Genomic DNA, 20130 nt, shown 5'->3' on the forward strand with positions numbered 1-20130 from the left:
ATGGAAAGGGAGCAATCAGTGCAGACTGCGGACTTGCCGCACCCCACATGAACACACCTGAGGTGACGTCATCTCCAAAGATGCCTGATGCGCCTCCTGACTCACCAGGTGCCCAACAGCTTCCTCAGAGACCAGCAAAGGTTCCATTTCGCCATCCTCGACCTCACTAGTCAGAATTCCAGGTCAGCATCTATCCCTACCCCAAGGCATGGTGCACCCTGTCTGTCCACCTGAGGACCCTGGGCTCCAAAGAGATAGAGGAGGGGTTTGGGCTCACTTCTAGAGCTTATGTGTTGGGTGTCATGCACCTTTGATGGCAAGGGTTTTGAACCCGGGGCCCACGGCGAGTATTCAGGGGCCATGAACTTGGATGGGGGGAAAAAAAAAACCAAAAAACATTTACAAGTTCTTTTCACTAACCCCTACCTGGTATATAGCATTTCCCTCAACTCTGAAGGTAGGCAATATGCTACGACAGTGTCCTGCTAGAAATCACAGCTCTTTCCCTGTCATATTTCAGCTGTTGCAGGCACAACAAAATATTGTTCGCGCTCGTCCCAACTTCAAAATGACGGCGCTTCCATCAGACTCGCTGCCAGGTCTTGTTACACAGTGCGTCGATAAAAGGGCCCAGCCACACTTCAGAACTGTTTCCTTTGCAAGCCTGTGTATTTTACTTTATGCACTTAAAAACGGGATTCTGGGGTGCCTGGGTGGCTCAGTGGAGGAAGCATCCAACTCTTGATTTTGGCTCAGGTCATGGTCTCAGCGTCCAGAGATCGAGCCCGGCCATGTGTAGTGGCGGGCTCTGCGCTCAGCGGTGAGTCTGTTTCTAGCTCTGCCCCTCCCCCTACTCATGTTTTCTCTCTCTCTCAAATAAATAAGTAAAATCTCTTAAATAAATAAATAAATTTTATATAATAAAATAATAAACAGCATTATTTTAATATACAGATATACATAATAAGTATAAATATAATCATAATAAAATAATAGCATTTTTATACTATAATACTGTATAATAAAATCATAAATAATATTTAAATAAGTAATAATAAAAACAGTCTTCTGAGAGGCTGTTCCTGGGCTTCCCCAGGCTGCCCAGCAGGTCCAAGATACAGAGACAACTTGGAATCCTGCCTGTCCCTCCCATCATCTCAAAGGCAGGTGCTGGTATCCCCACCTTCCACAGAAAAGCTAGGCTTGAAAAAACTAAAGTCTTAAACAGAAGTGAGGCTTGTTGGGGGGCGTGTCTCTGACCTGCCCAGGGCCACCCAGCTGCTGAGGAAGCGAGCTAGAGGCCCTAGGGCCACCATGGGCTCCGCCAGAAACCACCTGTCAAGGAATGAACGCAAGACATGGACCGCCCACAGGCCTCAGCAGCTTGCAGTTTGTTTTCTTTGTGCTACCTTGAACAGAAACCAAAGTTCAGGAAACGTCCCTCCGGCCTCCGCTCTCAGCCAAACCAAGAGTCAACCGAGGTGGCAGAGCAGAACCCTTCCGTCTGCAGCGCTCTGGTTACAAAAGGCTTTGACTTTCTTGCCTTCTGCTCACAACTTAGGGGCCACACTGCACGGGAACGGTTCAAACCCACAACTCTGTCTCCAAGTGTCTGGGAGACCTGGTTCCAATCCCAGCACAGCCCGCCTCCCCCAGCTTTGAGGGCACCTCACTGAGCCTCGGTTTTGTCATTTGGGAGGTGCAGCTAATGATACCCAACTTGCAAGACGATTTTGCAAATTTACATACCACGTCCCTAACACCCATATCCAGGAGGAAATCAAGACGATTGCATTTCTCCTGCACCCGTGTGGTTAGAGAGCACCTGGCAACTTAGAAAATTACTCCGTAAGTGCTTTTTGATCAGTCAACACCAAGTGCTTTGCAGTTTCTTTTTTTAAAGTTTTTATTTATTTGGCAGACAGAGATCACAAATAGGCAGAGAGGCAGGCAGAGAGAGGGGGAAACAGGCTCCCTGCTGAGGGGAGAGCCCAACGTGGGGCTCGATCGCAGGACCCTGAGATCATGACCTGAGCTGAAGGCAGAGGCTTTAACTCACTGAGCCACTCAGGCGCCCCTGCTTTGCAGTTTCTATCTATCTGGGCCACTCTTTTTTTGGCAAGGGCTGTTCGGGACCACTCTGCTACTATTACTCATTTACTCAACAAATAACCACAGAGCACCTTTATGTGCCAGATGCTGGGGGAGTGAGGTTAAGAAAGTCCCTGACCTCATGGAACACGAGGTCCAGGCGTGGGAAGACAAATAAACAGGCCCATGTTAAATGCACAAGACAAGTAAAGCTACAGAGAAGAGTTAGAGGGGCAAACTGAAATTGGAAATGTGGCAGGGAGGGATGGCCTTTCAGGGAGTCAGCATTCAAGAGAAACAAGAAGGAGCCAGACATGGGAACACAGAAGGCAGGTGAGCGCGCACCAGCAGAGGGTCCAGCAAAGATAATGGCCCTAAGGTGGGAACAAGCTCGGAATGTTCAAGGAAAAGAGAGAAGGCCAGTGTGACCACACCCCTGGAGTGAGGGCAAGCCAAGTAGGAAGCAAGTTTTGAGGGGACGAGTAAGGCTCATTAGAAAGCTATGTGCAGGGCTCCTGGGTGGCTCAGTGGGTTAAAGCCTCTGCCTTCAACTCAGGTCATGATCCCAGGGTCCTGGGATCGAGCCCCGCACCGGGCTCTGTGCTTGGCGGGGAGCCTGCTTCTCTGTCTCTCTCTGCCTGCCTTTCTGCCTACTTGTGATCTCTGTCTGTCAAATATAAATAAAATCTTAAAAAGAAAGAAAGAAAGAAAGCCATGTGCAGGCCAGACTGGGGAGCCAGCACTGCGTTCTGTGTGTGTCAGGAAGCCACTGGAAGCCTTTTAGCAGAGGACTGACAAGGTCCCATTTAAATCTTGAGAAGATCCATCAGGCTGCTGCATTGAGGGTAGATGAAAAGAGGGGAAGCTGGAAAATGAGTGAGCAGGCTACTGCAGTGGTCTGGGCCTAGATCAAGGTAGGCAGTGGAGAAGATTCTGGAGGTTATGGCCACCACAACCATGCTATCACACTATTGGTCTTTAGAGTTTTCAAATTCTCTTCATTTGAGTCTCATAGCATACCCAGGGAAGATGGGACTGAATCAGTCAGGCCATTTCACAGAACAAGAAACTGAGGCCGGGTTCCTGGGTGGCTCAGTGGGTTAGAGCCTCTGCCTTCGGCTCAGGTCATGATCTCAGGGTCCTGGGATGGAGCCCCACCATGGGTTCTCTGCTCAGCAGGGAGCCTGCTTCCCCACCCCCACCCCCCCGCTAGCCTCTCTACCTAATTGTGATCTCTTTCTCGCTGTCAAATAAGTAAATAAAATCTTAAAAAAAAAAGCGAGAGAGAGAGTGAGGCCAAGAGTGACAATATGATTATGCCCCAGAACGCGCAGCCAGAATGTGCTGGGGCCGGGAATGAAAATCAGGACTTTGGACTCCCTGCCCTAAGTTCCTGTGCTGCACGGCATGACACGGATGCTCCGGAGAACAAGGGTGAACCTCTGTAAACCCCAGAAGGGTCACATCCTCAACCTCCCCCACAGCCCGCACAGCAAGTGATCACTGGATGCTCGCTGGCTGACCCCAGCACTTCGGAAGACAGGGCTCTCGGTCCCAGGGAATGTGACACCCTGGTCCCTTTCCAAGTCACAGTGTGGACAGGGTAGGAAGAGCCGGAGGGCGGGTGACCCCTCCATTTTCTTCTTCTGCAGAACAAGGACTTCTTTCCTTTTAAAGGAGTATCAAGAGAATTCCTGAGAATATGGCCCAAAGCACAACACGAACGATAGATTATCAAGATTTCTGGATAGATCATCGAGATTTCTGGATAGATAAGAGCTTCGTGGAGACTAAAAGAACTTGTGGGGTGCCCGGCTGGCTCAGTCGGGAGAGCATGCAACCCTGGCTCTCAGAGTAGCAAGTGTGAGCCCCACATTGGGCACAGAGATGACTAAGTAAATAAACAAAATACCTTGAAGGCACTTCTCTTGCAGAGTGGGCTTGGGCTGGGGAGTGCCTGGCTCCCTCTGACCCTCCGTGTCCCAGCTCTACCGCAGCCCAGGGATCTTGGACCCAGTCTTCTCATCTGCAAAATGGGGCAGCTAAAACTCGCTCCTGCCTCAAAGCGTTGTTGAGCGGATTCAGTAAGAGAAGGCCCAGAAAGCGCCAAGCACAGGGCTGGTACACGGCACCTTACTGGTGTGGTGGCCGGTGTCCCTAAGTGCCACTGCCGCCATCAAGCGCCGAGTGGGGGCCAGGGCCCCGCAGCTGAACTGAAGTCAGCCCCAGCTGGGTTCTGAAGGCGGCAGTGGCCCCCCGCAGCCTGACAGGGTGGGGGGGGGGGACCCGCAGAAGCCATCAGGGCGCTAGCCGAGAAACAGACTTCCTGGGAAAATAAATAAGGCAGGAAGGAACCCCGGAGCTGGTGATGACAGAGAAAGGAAAGCCGGCCCGTTTTCTACGGGCCACTAAACGTGATGAAAGGAGCCGGCTCCTGTGAAGGCCCCTGGGAGCTGACACGTAGCCGTCGCTCCATCAGGCCAGGCTGAGGCTCCGGCTTCAGCTGGCAGCCAGACTTCCTCAGGGGACACCTCCGCCTCTGCCATCTGAGGTTGCCACCGCCTGCCCCGTCCCTCCCAGTCCCTGGGCCCACGCTGAGCCAACTCAAGCGCCAGGCTGCCTGGGTCTGCTCTCCGGCTCTGCCGCTCAACCTCCCTGGCCAGTTTCTTCACCTGTAAAATGGGGACAATCACAGTGCTTCCCTGCAGGGCTGCTGTAGAGATTAAGGAAACTCATCTAGGAAAAAACCACTCACAACGGGGCCAGACTAGACGAAATGCTGGCTTGGGTAACGCCTACACGATTAAAAAATGGAAAACCCCTCCACGTGTAGTTCCTCTCATCTGACTGCCCCACGCCGGTCCTGGGGCACTGGGTTTCTCCCCACAGGTGACCATCTCACACCCTCCAACCTCAGGGCTTGTTTTCAGAAAGGGAAATTGAGGCCCAGAGAGCCCAAGGGCTCTCCTCAAGATGCCTTCTCTGGCCTTTCTGAACCACCTCCCAAGTGTCCAAATGGCACTTCTAGAAAGACCTTCCACCTAGGGCAAAAAAAAGCCCCTTCCTCCTCTACACTGGGGTATAACTCAGTATGACAGCACATTGGCTGAATGTGTCCTCCTCCTACCTCCACTGAGGCCTGGGGCACAGCGGGTGAATCAGACCCAGTGTCTGCCCTTGGGAAGCTCAGGTTAATCACCCATATCTTTCTCCTTTCCAAACAACAAGCTCAGCACCCCCAGGCATTGAGGAAGTGAACTTGGACTCCACACTCAGAGCCCAGTCCTCCTTTTCCACCATTCTGCCTTCTCCAGGCATGTTTCCAGAAATCTTCTAAGTACTTTCACTGGGCCAGCCCCATGAGGCCCCAGGACGGAAGGGAGTTCAGTAAGACTCCCCTGCCTCGGGGAGCCTGCTGGTCTTTGGGCTTAAGCCCCCACCGCCATTGTGTTTGCCAGATCAGACTGTCCTGGTCTGTGTTCTTTGTCTACACATTTGAAATGGAGGCGAGCCAATTCTGATACCAATCCCGTCGTACATACTCAACAGTCACATAAGCCTGGGTTCCGATCCAGCTGGCTGACATCCAGCCAGCCACATGAATCCTGTGTTCCTCAGTTTTTCCATCTGTGAAATGGAGATATAAATGCCCATCCCCTGTCATGGAACCACTGTAAGAGTCAGACTACCCGTCAACCTCCCAGCACAGAAGCAACTGTGGCCATCCCAGGAATTCCCTTCCTTTTCTCTCCCCCTAGCCAGACCTCCCCATTCTGTCAAGCTCAAGATCCACTTTCCGGAAGCCCTCCTTAACTTTTCCAGGTTACCCAGAGAGCTCTCTCTTCCGCTCCCTCCCACTGCATTGACTCCAGTCCTGAGCAGGGCTCGGTCCTCTCGCGGGTTCTGCTAGAGATGACTTTCTCCTTCCAGCCAGAATCTAAGCGGCAAACTCAACCCCAAACCTGCCCCACAGCATCTCACCATGTTCACAGAAGGCATTCGAACACTAATTTGCTAAGGTAGCCTCGGGCCCCTGCGAGAGGCTGAAGATTCGGAGTCCGGACACTTGAGCTAGGGAATCCTAGCTCTGCTATGTGACTTTCCAGGGGGACATTCGATTCTAGAAGCCTCAGGTTTCTCATCTGGAAAATGAGGACTGAATAACGTCTGCCTGACATGGTTGCTATGGTGCACAGATGAGCTATAGCGCATGTGAAAGCCCTTTTGTTATAAACGAAAAAGTTCTATTGAAGCGATTATTATTTCAGAGTCGCAAATCCAAACCTACGGACTCCTTAACTTTCTTATACCTAGACACTAGCTCCTCCCACACAGCTTCTTAGCCCCCAATAATCCACCCAGCCCGCATTCTTCGTTGTCCATCCCAAACAAAAAGCCAACAGCTTAGAATTCACAGCCTCTGTTGAACACAAACCTGGTTCCAGCTCAGGGACCACAAAATCTCTCTCCCATCCTCAGATCTCATCCCTCCTCGAAACAGGTTTCACCTTCCCAGCTTCGGGTAACCCGGGGCCTCCAATCTGCCCCAACAGCATTTTGGACAGGCATCATTTCTACCTCGCAGTCCAATTTCTGTGGCAAGTCAAAATGGGGAAGGAAGACTCTGGTGGGTATGGTTGTACGTGGGGAGAGGGGCAGTAGTAGTCTCAGTAGTAGAACTAAGATTCCGCTGGAATTTTGTGTCCAACAGTTGCTAAATGTACTATAATTATCCCATTTGTGTGAAAATTGAAGGATCTGCATTCTGCTATTTTCATGGGGCTGGATGAATTGCAGATGCTGAGGAAAATGGTAAGAAGTTGGGGTTCAAAGTCTGGTACCTAGCCACCAAAGTGTCTGGGAGCAACCCCAGAGCACCCACAAAGCTGCTGTGGGCCCCCAGGCCCCCAGTCCAGGACCAACCCCCTTCTCCAGCCCCAGACTCCCAGCCCCCCTTTCCCGGCCCAGCCCCTACTCTTCCCCATTGATGCCAGCTTGCTACCAGAGCCATCAGGGGCAGGGGGACGTTTCTACGTTTTCGTTTTTTGTTTTCCTCCTGGGAAAACTGCTTTGTCTCTGCGCAAGACCCTTAAGCCAGGCACCTTGTAAATATCCGAGGCGGAGAGATTTTAAAAAGGAAAGGAGGGAGAGGTGGGAACAGGCCCGGGGCCGGGGCGGGGTGGGGGTGGGGGGTCCCGGAGGCCCTCTGAGGGCGGGAGGGGGTCGGCGGCCTGGGTCAGTGACTCTGGGGCGCCCATCTCCGGGGGGCCCCCAAGCGCTGGAGCTGCATCCCCCTCACCCCGCACCCCCGCAGTCCCCGCGCGCTCCTGGTACAGTGACCCGCTGCTCAGGCCTCCCAGCCCAGGGAAGGATCTCGCGACCGGAAATGCCCCCCTGCCCAGACCGCGCCCCCCTTTCCTGCCGCCCCCTCCCCCCCCACCCCGGCCGGGCCGCAGGCCCCGGATCCCCGGGCTCGCGTGGCCGCCGCAGCCGACAGAGGCGACCCGTCGGCGGCCGCGGTCCTCGGCCCTTGCTGCGGTCCCCTCAACTCTCGGCGCTGCGGGACCGAGGCGCACACAAAAGGAAGGAGCGCGCTGCCAGAAACGCCCTGCCAGCCCCCTCGACCCCCTTCGCGGGGGCCGGCAAAGCATCCGCGCACCCCAAAGCTCCGGACGCCGAGGCGGGAGCCCCCCACACAAGAAAATTCCAAGGCACTCCCCCCCCCCACCAGGAGCTGCAGGGGCGGCCAAATCACCCAGCGGCAGGTGCCCCCGGCCGCACAACTTTGAAACTTTGGGGCAGGGCACGGGGACGGGGAGGGGGAGCCCCAAAAAGGAGGAAATGAGCATTTGGCGGCTCTTTCTTTATTTCTGCAAAATGCACTTTGCGGGTGGCCCTGCGCAGCTCCGGCCTGGCCGGGCTTCCCCCGCGCCTCCTCCCGGCCCGGCGCGGCCCCCGGGCGCCCCCGAGCCCTCCCGCGCCCGCCGCCGGGACGCGGTCGGGCCCCGGCCTTTGCCCCGCCGGGCTCGGGCCGCGCGCAGCACTCACCTCGGCCGGGCTGCGCTCCCCGCGGGCCTGCGCCGAGCCCGATAAATGGTATGCTATGACTAGAGGTATGATTACGTTATTATTATTAGTAATAATAAGAGTAAATGCTATTTAATTACGGGCGGCCGCATCGTGCTCCCGGCGCCGCCGCCCCGGCAGCTCCGTCCATGTGGCTCCGGAGCGCTTTACTTTCATTTCAGCCCCTCGGCCGGCCGCTCGCGGCAGCACCCGCTGGCGGCACCGTCTCCTGCAGCTCTTCCTCCTCGGGTCCTAGAGCGCGGCTGCCCTCGCCTCGCGCCCGGGGTGGGCGGCGCGGGCTGCGCACCTGGGGGCGGGGAAGTCCCCCTGCCCGGTGCAGAGCTCCTGCCTGGAAGCCACCTCTATTTTCGTTCAACGTGGCCTTCCCTTTCAGGGCTTTTTCCTTGGGCGAGTCGTTGCTGGTCCAACTCAGCGCCTCGGCCCTTCCCGGGAGGTGGAGGGGCCCCCGCGTTGCCAGGTGCTTTCACTAAAGCCCCCCCCCCCGCCCCAGCCCACGGATGAGGACCGGAGGCTCCGAGAAGCATCAGACCCTCAGTCGGCTGCTGTTTTATGTTTCAGTCTTTCCGGAGAGGGTTTGAGGGTACTTAGAAGACCCAGTAGGTGAAGGGAGATGGGCCCAGAGAGGCGGGCTGTCTGGCCTTCCCCGCACCCGCCTCCGAGAGCCGGGCAGGCCCAGGCTGGCTTTGAATCCCGAGCTTCTGATTCCAAAGACCGGTCATCCTCGCTGCCACTACCTGCGCCCTTGATTCCAGACGAATCCCACACCCCATGAGAGTTCTCGCAAATGTCCTTCTTTCCTCCTTTTAATTTCAGACACACACACATGCACTTACAGATACACGCGCACATACTTACGTGTGTATGTATGTACATACACGTACACGGGTGTATTTTAATTACTGAGGATCGGTTGTGACCCCAGCAGACCTTATAAATGTTATCTCTTCCCCAAACCTTCGTGCCAGACACATCTTGGAAGCTGGGGATATATTGGTGGGACAAACCTTTTTTAAGGTTTTAATTATTTATTTGACACACAGAGAGAGAGAGAGCACATGCAGGGAGAGCAGCAGACAGAGAGGGAGGGAAAAGCAGGTGGTCCGCTGAGCAGAGAGCCTGACTTGGGGCTTGATTCAAGGACCCTGGGATCATGACCTGGCGAAAGGCAGACGTTTAACTGACGGAGCCACGCAGGCGCCGCTGTAGGACCGATTTTTAACATTTGAACGCACTGTCGTAAGTGCAAGGAGGGCGAGAACCTGGAGATGTGTCTACTTACTTAATTGTCACAGTGATCCTGAAAGCTTGGTTTTATTTATTTGGGGGTGTATATATTTATTTATTTGAGAGAGACAGAATGAGTAGGGGTTGGGGCAGAGGGAGAGGGAGAGAAAAGACTCTGCTGAGCAAGGAGCCCTCCGCCGGGCTCCATCCCAGGACCCTGAGATCATGACCTGAGCCGAAATCAAGAGTCAGATGCTGGGACGTCTGGGTGGCTCAGTGGGTTAAAGCCTCTGCCTTCAGCTCAGGTCATGATCCCGGGGTGGATAGAGCCCCGCATCGGGCTCTCTGCTCAGCCGGGAGCCTGCTTCCTCCTGCCTATCTCTCTGCCTACTTGTGATCTCTGTCTGCCAAATAAATAAATAAATAAATCTTTAAAAAAAAAATGAAGAGCAGAGTCCAGAGGTCCTTGGACTTACTGCAGAGCAGGATTTGCTTAAAATGAAGATATCTAATCCCCGGCTCTCAAAAGATTCTAACTCAGGAGCACCTGGGCGGCTCAGTCATTGGGCGTCTGTTTTTCGCTCAGGTTATTATCCCGGGGTCCTGGGATCGAGCCCCACATCGGGGCTTGTGTGCTCTCTCTCACTGTACCTCTTTCTGTCAAATAAATGAATAAAATACTTAAAAAAAGGATTCTGATTCAGCATTTCTTTTTTTTTTTTTACATTTTATTTATTTATTTGACAGACTGAGATCACAAGTAGACAGAGAAGCAGGCAGAGAGAGAGAGAGGAGGAGGCAGGCTCCCTGCTGAGCAGAGAGCCCGATGCGGCACTCGATCCCAGGACCCTGGGATCATGACCCGAGCCGAAGGCAGAGGCTTTAACCCACTGAGCCACCCAGGTGCCCCCTGATTCAGCATTTCTAACAAGCACCCCTTGGGGATTCTGATATTTCATGGGAAATCAATCCCTGGGTCACCCAAGATCGTGGGTTAAAGGCAGCTTCCCTGGAGATTTGGAGAAGCTGGGTGGCGGCATTTAGAAGACCAAGGTGGGTGGGAGTCCCAGTTCCCACCTCTTGCTTGCTGGGTGACCGTGGGCAATCTCACAGCATCAACTTCCTCATTTGTAAATGAGGATAAGAATATCTGATAAATATACCCCCTGCACAATTTACAGTGAACCGCTCTTGACAGCCGGTCAGATTAGCTACCACTTGTTACCATCACCCCCATGTTGTGGAGGAAGATGCTGAGGCCAGCTGGATCCCCACATTTTGCCTCAAATGAACTAACTGGCAATTGAAGTGATCCCACCATCCCAAGCGGCCCGTAAAGGAACACATATCCTTTTCCTTTTTTTCCAAAAGATTTTATTTATTTATTTGACACAGAGAGAGAGAGAGAGAGACAGTGAGAGAGGGAGGGAACACAAGCAGGGGGAGTGGGAGAGGGAGAAGCAGGCTTCCTGCTGAGCAGGGAGCCCAATGTGGGGCTCGATCCCAGGACTCTGGGATCATGACCTGAGCCGAAGGCAGATGCTTAATGACTGAGCCACCCAGACACCCCTTTTAGGTATTTATTTGAGAGAGCGAGCAAGCACAAGCAAAGAGAGCAGCGGAGGGAAAAGAAGAAACAGTCCCCACGCTGAGCGGGGAGCCTGATGCAGGGCTCAATGCCAGGACCCTGGGATCATTACCTGAGCCAAAAGCAGACGCTTAACCGACTAAGCCAGCCAAGTGCCCCTAAACTTTATTCTTTTTTTTTTTTTTTAAAGATTTTATTTATTTATTTGTCAGAGAGAGAGAGCACGCACACAAACAGGGGAAGCGGCGGGCAGAGGAAAAGCAGGCTCTCCACTAAGCAAGGAGCCTGAGGCATGGCTTGATTCCAGGACTCTGGGATCATGACCTGAGCCCGAGGCAGACACTCAACCCATTGAGCCACCCAGGCGACCCCCTTAACTTTATTCTTTTTTTTTTTTTAAGATTTTATTTATTTATTTGAGAGACAGAGATCACAAGCAGGCAGAACAGCAGACCAGGGGGCGGGGGGGGGGGAGCAGGCTCCCTGCTGAGTAGAGAGCCCAATGGGAGGGGCATGGGGGGAGTTGATCCCAGGACCCTGGGATCATGACCTGAGCCGAAGGCAGAAGCTTTAACCCACTGAGCCACCCAGGTGCCCCTTAACTTTCTTCTTTCTTTTTTTAAGTTTTTAAATTTTATTTTTTTATTTAAAAAAAATTTTTTTTAATTTGACAGAGAGAGATCACAAGTAGGCAGAGAGGCAGGCAGAGAGAGAGAGAGGAAGGGAAGCAGGCTCCCCACTGAGCGGGGAGCCCGATGCGGGACTCGATCCCAGGACCCTGGGATCATGACCTGAGCTGAAGGCAGTTGCTTAACCCACTGAGCCCCCCAGGTGACCCTTAACTTTATTCTTAATGCTCTTTTGCATTTATACTATTTTTTAAAATTCCTGTAAGTATTTATTTAAAAATTATTTCCAGGTGCCTGGGTGGCTCAACGGATTAAGCGACTGCCTTCGGTTCAGGTCATGATCCCGGAGTCCCAGGATTGGGTCCCACATCGGGCTCCCAGTTCAGTGGGGAGTCTGCTTCTCCCTCTGACCTTCTCCCCTCTCATGCTCTCTCTCACTCTCTCTCCAATAAGTAAATAAAATCTTAAATAAATAAATAAATACTTCCATTTTGAAAGAAAACAATTTTTCTTAAAGATTTATTTATTTGGGGGCACCTGGGCGGTTCAGTCATTAAGCATCTACCTTCAGCGCAGGTCTTGGTCCTGGGATCCTGGGACTGAGCCCTGTGCGGGGCTCCCCACTCAGCATGTCGTCAGCTTCTCTCTCTCCTTCTGCCCCTTCCTCTGCTTGTGTTCTCTCCTTCTCTCTCAAATAAATAAAGGCAATCTTATTATTTTTAAATTTTATTTTATTTTTTAAAAGATTTTATTTATCTATTGGACAGACAGAGATCACAAGTAGGCAGAGAGGCAGGCAGAGAGAGAGGAGGAAGAAGGCTCCCTGCTGAGCAGAGCCCAATGCAGGGCTTGATCCCAGGACCTTGGGATCAAAACCCGAGCTGAAGGCAGATGACTGAGCCTCCCAGGCGCCCTGGAACAAAAGAATTCTTAAAGGAGAAAATAATTTACCAAAAGCATTTGGTATCAGGAAACTCTCCAGAAACATGAGGACAATTTAATCTCCTCCACAGACAACATTCTTTTCTGTCTCACTCACCTTTGGATTCCAAGAGCCAGAACAGTGCCTGGTACATAGTAAATACTCGATTACTATTTGTGGGGGGAATGAATTATTTTAATTATGGTTATTTATCAAAGTTTAAAAAGGTCATGTAGGGGCACCTGGGGGGCTCAGTGGGTGGAAGCTTCTGCCTTCAGCTCAGGTCATGATCCCAGGGTCCTGGATTCGAGCGCCACATCAGGCTCTCTGCTCAGCAGCGAGCCTGCTTCCTGCCCCCACCCTGCCTGCCTCTCTGCCTACTTGTGATCTCTCTCTGTTTGTCAAATAAATAAAAATAAAATCTTAAAAAAAAATTAAAAAGAGATAAACAAAAAGATCATGTACTCCGATGGGGAGCCCTGGGCTTGAACCCAGGGGAGACTGTGGTTTGAGTGGTCTTTAACAAAATCATCTGTTAGCAGCACCTTCCCACCAGGGGAGGTGACCCTTGGGGGTGAGGGAGCAGACTCCTCTGCAATGTTGGGAGGCCAGGCCCACCACCTTTCTCTAGGAGCCCTGAGTGAGCACCGGCACCCGGATGGATCTTGGGAATTTCTCTCCACATTCCTCACATGTCTGGCATAATTCAGGCATTTGTCTTTGATCTCACTAAATGGCAAGTCTGCAGACTTAGTAGCTCTTAGTACCAGTATAAATATTGTTATTTATTCCATTTACAATTAGCAATTAAGTTTGTTCTCAGGCACCACAATGGAATTTAAAACACTCAGTTAAAGTAAACCAAACTAATCGGAGGCAGCCTGCTTTTCTCTACAAAACATCCTTTAAAAACAAAAGAAAAAGAAGCTGCATAAGAGACAGAAAGGTCTAAAACATTCTCCTTTCCCCTTATACCCACCTCGTACTCACAGAATGAATTGTTTTGCATGTGTGTTGAAAAGGACCCCAGAGATCTGGCTTCTGCTCTTTTTTTATCTTGGGGTGCCTGGCTGACTCATTTGGTAGAGCAAGCTACTCTTGATTACTGGGATCATGAGTTCAAGCCCCATGCTGGGCATAGAGCTTACTTAAAACAAACAAAAAAAACCTACTGTCTCTTGTCTGAATTGCTGTGTGATTTGGGCAGGTCACTTAACCTCTCTGGTCCTCAATTCTTTGAAGTGTTGAAGATAGGTGTGGCCTGAGATGGCTCTAACCATCTGTGAAAGGCTATGATTCCATTTACTGGCTCGGCAAACTAGCTCTCAGGTGACACCTTGAAAGGGAGAGAGAGTGAGTTGGGGAAAGAGGAGAGATGACAAATGCATTGCTTGGAAGCGCTGAGGGCTCTGGACTCCTCTGACACTGTGTACCATTGTATAACCTCCTTCTCCCAGTCTTCCCATTTTAAAGTGGTTTGAGGTAGAATCTAGATTCAGGAGTAACAAACAGAATCTGGATTGCTAAGGGGTGATGTTGGGCTGTTTTGGTGATTTTGAGTGTAGAACGTGAACATGTTTAGACAGAACATTTACTCTGCCCCAGGCTCTCATTACTTCCTAATGCCTCTTTAGCCCTTGAAGGCTGTTGTTTCCTTTTCTCTCCTTTTAAATTAAGTGGAATGCACGCCCCGGTGGAATGCACACCCCGCGTGGGGCTTGGTCTCACTACCCTGAGATCAAGAGTCGCATGCTCTATGGACCGATCTGAGCTAGCCACGCACCCTGAAGGCCATTGTTTCTGCTAAGAATTCCCTTCCAAACTTGAAAACCTTATGACCCATCAGTAAGGTGAGGACAGGGAAGATCACCTAAGACGTTCTACCGTCTGCCCTCCTTTTCTCTCTGGGAGGTCTCTGTCAGAAGGTCAAGGAAGGCATCAGAAAGAAAAACTGGAAAAAGGAGGCTGGGGATCACCCCAAGGAAAACCCAGACTGATTTGATCAGTCCTAGCTCTAATCAGCACAGGAATAGCCTCAGGCCTAATTGGGAGCATCTCAGCCTTCTCAAATGATGACTCATTTTAAGCAAACATCCAGTGACCCTGACTGGAATCCAGTTCAAATGAGGAAACGTGAAGCACCTATGACAAGTGAATCCCGGAAAAGACGCTGCCAAGATGGGCACAGTACCTGCCCCAGAGCGCTCCCAGGTTGACAAGGACGCTGCCAATAATATTATTCATGTTGTGAAAAAGCCCTCAGAGCTGCAAATCTGTCACTGTGGGGACTTGAAGCTTGCTGTAGGGCCTAGAGGAAGGTGACTCATTCTGGACAGAGTGGTGTAGAAAAGCCTCCCGGAGGAGGGGCGCCTGGGTGGCTCAGTGGGTTAAAGCCTCTGCCTTTCACTCGGGTCATGATCCCAGGGTCCTGGGATCGAGCCCCGCATCCAGCTCTCTGCTTGGCAGGGAGCCTGCTTCCTCCTCTCTCTCTCTCTCTCTCTCTCTGCCTGCCTCTCTCCCTACTTGTGATCTCTATCTGTCAAATGGATAAATAAAATCTAAAAAAAAAAAAAAAAAGCCTCCCGGAGGAGATGGCATTTGCCGTGGGCCTTATAGGCAGAGGAGGAGAGGGTGGGTGGAAAGAGGACCCACATCTCAAGAGTGGTGTGAACCAGGGTATAGAGCTTGTTTTCTCATCTCTCTGCTGCAAGGGGTGGCAATGATGCCCGCTTCCTTTGTGGTTGTAAAGATTAAATTAACTGTGTGTGAAAAGATCTGGCACGTAATATATTTAACTTTCAACTGCAGGTAAAGCAAAAATCATGTGCGTGGGCCAAGTTGTGAGAGGTGACTTTGGAGAAGGCTGCATATGTTGATGGTGATTATCTCTGGGTGCTAGAGTTTCTCGGGTAATGTTTACTTTTCTCTTTATCCTGTTCTATGTTGGTTGAAGTATTTATAGCAAACACATGTTATTTATATAATGGATGAAATGTTCTTTGCGAAAAGAAAAGCTATTTGTGTTCTGATACCTAAAAAATTAAAACCTAGGGGAAAGTAGCAGAACTGTTCAAAGAACCCCCTCTAGACCCCCTCACCCAGAGTCACTTATTTTGAACATCAGGCCACATGCGCGCTCTCCCTCTACATATATATACATTTTTTGAACTATTGGTAGGTCAGTTGCTGATATCACACCCCTAATTATTTAAGCATACATTCCCAAGAACAGGGGCAGTCTCTTACATAACCCAGCACAGTAATAACAATCAATAAATTTTAAAGATTTTATTTTATTTATTTGACAGAGAGAGAGAGATCACAAGTAGGCAGAGAGGCAGGCAGAGAGAGAGGAGGAAGCAGGCTCCCTGCGGAGCAGAGAGCCCAACGCGGGGCTCGATCTCAGGACTCTGAGATCATGACCTGAGCCGAAGGCAGCGGCTTAATCCACTGAGCCACCCAGGCGCCCCACAATCAATAAATTTTTAAAAAAGATTTCATTTATTTATGAGAGAGATAAGAGGGGAGAAGGTCAGAGGGAGAAGCAGACTTCCCGCAGAGCTGGGATCCCAACGCGGGACTCGATCCCAGGACTCTGGGATCACGACCTGAGCCGAAGGCAGTGGCGCAACCAACTGCCCCACCCAGGCGCCCAACAACCAATAACTTTACCACTGATACAATGCTATCATCTAATATGCAGTCAGGTTTTGCTAAATTGTCTCCATATTGGCCTTTACAGTAATTTCCTCCCCAGTCCAGGATCCAGTCCACGACTCCTGTTTGCCTTTAGTTGTCATGTCTTTTTTTAGTCTTCTTAAATCTGCAACAGTTTCTCAGATTTTCTTAGTCTTTCATGACACAGACGTTCTTGCAAGAGTACAGACCGGTTATTCTAACTGCAGCGGAAGAAACTGTAACTCAGTCGGGTTTGGCAGATGTTTCCTCAGGATTAGATTAATTTTACGCGTTGCTGACGGCACGGTGCCGCTGCGTCCTTCTCAGTGCATCGCTTCAGCACGTGTGCGGTGGACGTCGGTTTGTCGTGTTACTACTGTGAAGTGCACCACTTAGTTAAGATGGTGTCCCAGCTTCTCTAACATAGGATAGCCCTTTCCCCTTTTTAATTATCAAACAACTTGTGGCTGTTTATGTGAAAGCCTTCGAATGGCCTTTCAATTTCACGGGATTAAAAAGGCGAGGCTTTCCTTTGAGGAAACGGATACGTGTTTCTTGCTGAACAGATCCAACACCTCGCCTTCAGGAGCACTAGCCTTTGTCTATAAAGATAGGTGAGCGTGAACCTTTCCGGAAGGGCTGAGTCGGCTGGACCGCAAGACTTGACGGGAATTGTAGTCTCTCTGGGCGCCCGGGGTTACACGCCGCCCTGTGGCCTCCTGGAGAAAGAGCCAGAAGCCGAAAAGGGAGGGCGCAGAGGGAGAGGGCGGTGGCGCGCTGGGACGCGGTGCATCACGGGACTGGTAGTTCGTGGGCGCACTTCTGCCGCGGCCATCGCCCCCCGCGCAGGAGAACTCGACTACCATACCCGATAGGCCACGCGCGCGGGGGCAGGGAAACCCGGCCTGGGCCTCGAACAAATCAAATCGAAGGAAAGAAACTGCCGGCTTTCAAAATCCTCCTCCTCCGCCATCATCCGCCGCCGTGCGGGGAGCAGGTGGTGTCGGAGTCGGGAGTGGTGAGAACTGCCGGGAGAGCTGACGGAAGAGCGGGCCGGGTATCGGGACCCGTGGGCTCGGAGGCGGCGACCCCGACCTGACCTGACCCGGACCCTAAATCATTTCCCGCCCCCGGCGGGCGGACGCGCGCGCTCAGGTTGTCCCACGCGGCGGCGCCGCCTGTTTACGGTAAGGGTCGGGGTCCCTTTCCTTTCCCCGTCACCTGCCTGGGATGGGGGGGGGGCGGCGCGTCCTTGCATCTGGGCGAGGAAGGTGTGGCGCCCCTGTGCGCCTTCTGGATGTTTTCGCGGCCTTATCCCCTGCGCTTCCACGGCCAAGCGCGGAGGGGCTGAGAGAGGGGGTGCTGGGGGTGGGCACAGGCCCCTTTCCCAGATGGGGAAACTGAGGTTTGGAGAGGGCTTTGGCGCAGTTGCCAGCAGTGGCGTCTCTTGTTGGCGTCGGTGACAACTGGGGGCGGTGCGCGTCCTCCGGGGATCCCGGATGGGGCCCCCGCGCCTCCCGCCTGTCATTTGAGGCCCGCACACGCGCGTCGCTCCCCTGTCGCCGCCTCCCCATAGTCCCACGCCCGCGGAGGGCCTGGGCTGACGCCGTAGCGCCTGAGATCGCCATGAGTCACTGCTGACGCTTCGCAGGAACGGTAGATGTGCACCTGAGAAAATCTGCGACTTTCGTGCCCGAAAAGGAGAGGACCGTTTGTGTATTTACTGACCCTTTGCAGACCTAGGGCAAATCAAGCACCTCTCTGTGCTTCGTTCTGGCAGTCTTCAAAGTGGATGTTGTGTATGTGTATTGGACTGAGGAACAGGCCCTTTTCTAGGTGAGAAGGTCTGTGTTCCAGTAGGAGCGTACCTGGGAGCCCCACCACCATTTCTCTTGTCCTATCCAGAACTGCTAGTGATGGCGGGGTTTCAGGCTCATGTTTATTTAGTGTCATCTCTTCGTTTTTGGATCACCTTCCAGATGCCAGGCCTTAGGTTGCATTTAAGTGATCCTGTCAAAACGTCAGTCAGAGCCTGCTCTTCTGGGTTAAAAACCCACCAGCGGGCTCTCCTTTTCACTCCGAGTAAAAGCCACATTTTTAAAATGGCCTTTGTGACCCTGGCCTCTTGCTGATTCTCTTTTCTCATTTCTTGCTTGATTTCTCCTTCCCTCTCTGCCTTCCAGTCCCACCGGCCTCCTTGCAGTTCCTCTAATTCCGCTCCCCCCCCAGCCTTTGGTTTTGCCATTTGGTTTGCAGGAATGCTCTTCCTTCAGATACCTGCCTGGCCCAGACCTTGATATCCTTCCAGTCGTTGTTTCTTTCCTAATAATATCTTCTTTAACCGTTCTGGTTGGTTTTTTAAGTAGGCTCTATGCCCAGTGTGGAGCCCAACATGGGGCTTGAACTCATGACCCTGAGATCAAGACCTGAGCTGAGGTCAATAGTCGGTCGCTTAACCAACTGAGCCACCAGGCACTCCTCTAACCAGTCTGTTTTAAAGATTTTTTTTTTTTTTTTTTATTTAATTGACAGAGAGAGAGATCACAAGTAAGCAGAGAAGCAGGCAGAGAGAGAGAGGAGGAAGCAGGCTCCCTGCGGAGCACAGAGCCCGATGCGGGGCTCAATCCCAGGACCCTGAGATCATGACCTGAGCCGAAGGCAGCGGCTTAATCCACTGAGCCACCCAGGCGCCCTAACCAGTCTGTTTTAAATTGCAACCCCCAGAAAGCTCCTTACCATCTTCTCTGTTTGTTTTTCTTCTTATCATTGTTTTAAGATACTGCGGATCTTGTGGAGAACACGTGTTCTAAGGGGCGCATGGCTGGCTCAGTTGTTAGAGCTTGGGACTCTTAATTTTGGTGTTGTGGGTTTATACCTGACATTGGGCATAGCGATTACTTAAAAAATAAAATTTTAAGAGGTGCCTGCATGGCTCAGTCATTGGGTGTCTGCCTTCGGCTCAAGTCATGATTCCAGAGTCCTGGGATGGGCCTGCTCAGCAGGAAGCCTGCTTCTCCCTCTCTCACTCCCCCGGCTTGTGTTCCCTCTCGCTGTGTCTGTCACATCAATGAATAAAATCTTTAAAATAAGTAAATAAATAAAACTTAAAAAAAGAGAGAAAGAACACTTATTTTAAGAAGGCACTTTTTTTTTCATTCACTGCTGTGCTTCCGGTATCTGGAACAAGTGTAGAACATAGTAGTACACAGTAAATGTTTGTTGAATGTATGAAAAGACGCCTCTTTACCCAGAAGAATAATTCGTGCTTCCTGGTTAAAGATAGACAAACCAGGGTGATCAGGGCTAAGTTAAAGAGAAGGAGGTGGGACGCTGACTGTCGGAAGCCTGGGGAGAATGAGAGGATTTGGGGGCCATCACAATTGTATCTTAAGGATGAATAGATTGGGAAAGAACATGTTCTGGATAAGAAGAAGTCTCTGTGGGTCAAGTTCTGGCCCCCATATCCGTCTTCCTTGGTGTTCCCTGATTACCTGCCTTTTCCCCTTTAGGAAAATGGAGTGGTCCTTTCTGCCAGTCTGCTGAGTTCTGCCAGGCTGGAAGCTCCTTTCTTTAGGAACTCTGCCCTTGATCTATTGTGATGGTGGCTGTTGTGATGTAGAAACCTCTGGTTTCCTAGGAACCCCTGAGGTCTGGCCACCATGGGTTGCCCAGTCTCCTGGCCAAGGTTGAAACTGGCTGTGCAGTGGGCTGACCCCTGTGCCCCACGCCCAGAGACATGCCAGCGTGGGTGGTGGGGCATTTCCTGGGATGGATGACCTGGATCCCATAGCCATCTTAGTTCTGTTTGAGGAATGGGACCCTCAAACAGGGAGCAGCCAGGATGATCAGGCAGGTGTGTGCTTGGCGCTCTTTGCTGCTATTGGTCAGGGACTCCACTGCCATTCACAAGG

The 20130-nt window shown here is 51.7% G+C and overlaps 2 protein-coding genes across 5 annotated transcripts in view; one reads left to right on the forward strand and one right to left on the reverse strand.

Annotated features, from left to right (window-relative positions):
* The window catches only part of ZC3H7B (zinc finger CCCH-type containing 7B), a 58565-nt gene extending 50011 nt beyond the window's left edge, over nucleotides 1-8554 (reverse strand). The window contains exon 1 of one of the 4 annotated variants that reach the window (XM_046011024.1): nucleotides 8140-8554. The gene's annotated coding sequence lies outside the window, so the exon portion shown is untranslated. The remainder of the gene's footprint in view (nucleotides 1-8139) is intronic. The other 3 variants (XM_046011025.1, XM_046011026.1, XM_046011028.1) reach the window with 3 other exon arrangements.
* Nucleotides 8555-17176: 8622 nt separating this feature from the next.
* RANGAP1 (Ran GTPase activating protein 1) overlaps nucleotides 17177-20130 on the forward strand; it is a 30966-nt gene continuing 28012 nt past the window's right edge. Inside the window, exon 1 of the mRNA XM_046012528.1 lies at nucleotides 17177-17406. The gene's annotated coding sequence lies outside the window, so the exon portion shown is untranslated. The remainder of the gene's footprint in view (nucleotides 17407-20130) is intronic.

Source organism: Meles meles, chromosome 7 (assembly GCF_922984935.1).
Source record: "Meles meles chromosome 7, mMelMel3.1 paternal haplotype, whole genome shotgun sequence".
Lineage (NCBI taxonomy): Eukaryota > Metazoa > Chordata > Mammalia > Carnivora > Mustelidae > Meles > Meles meles.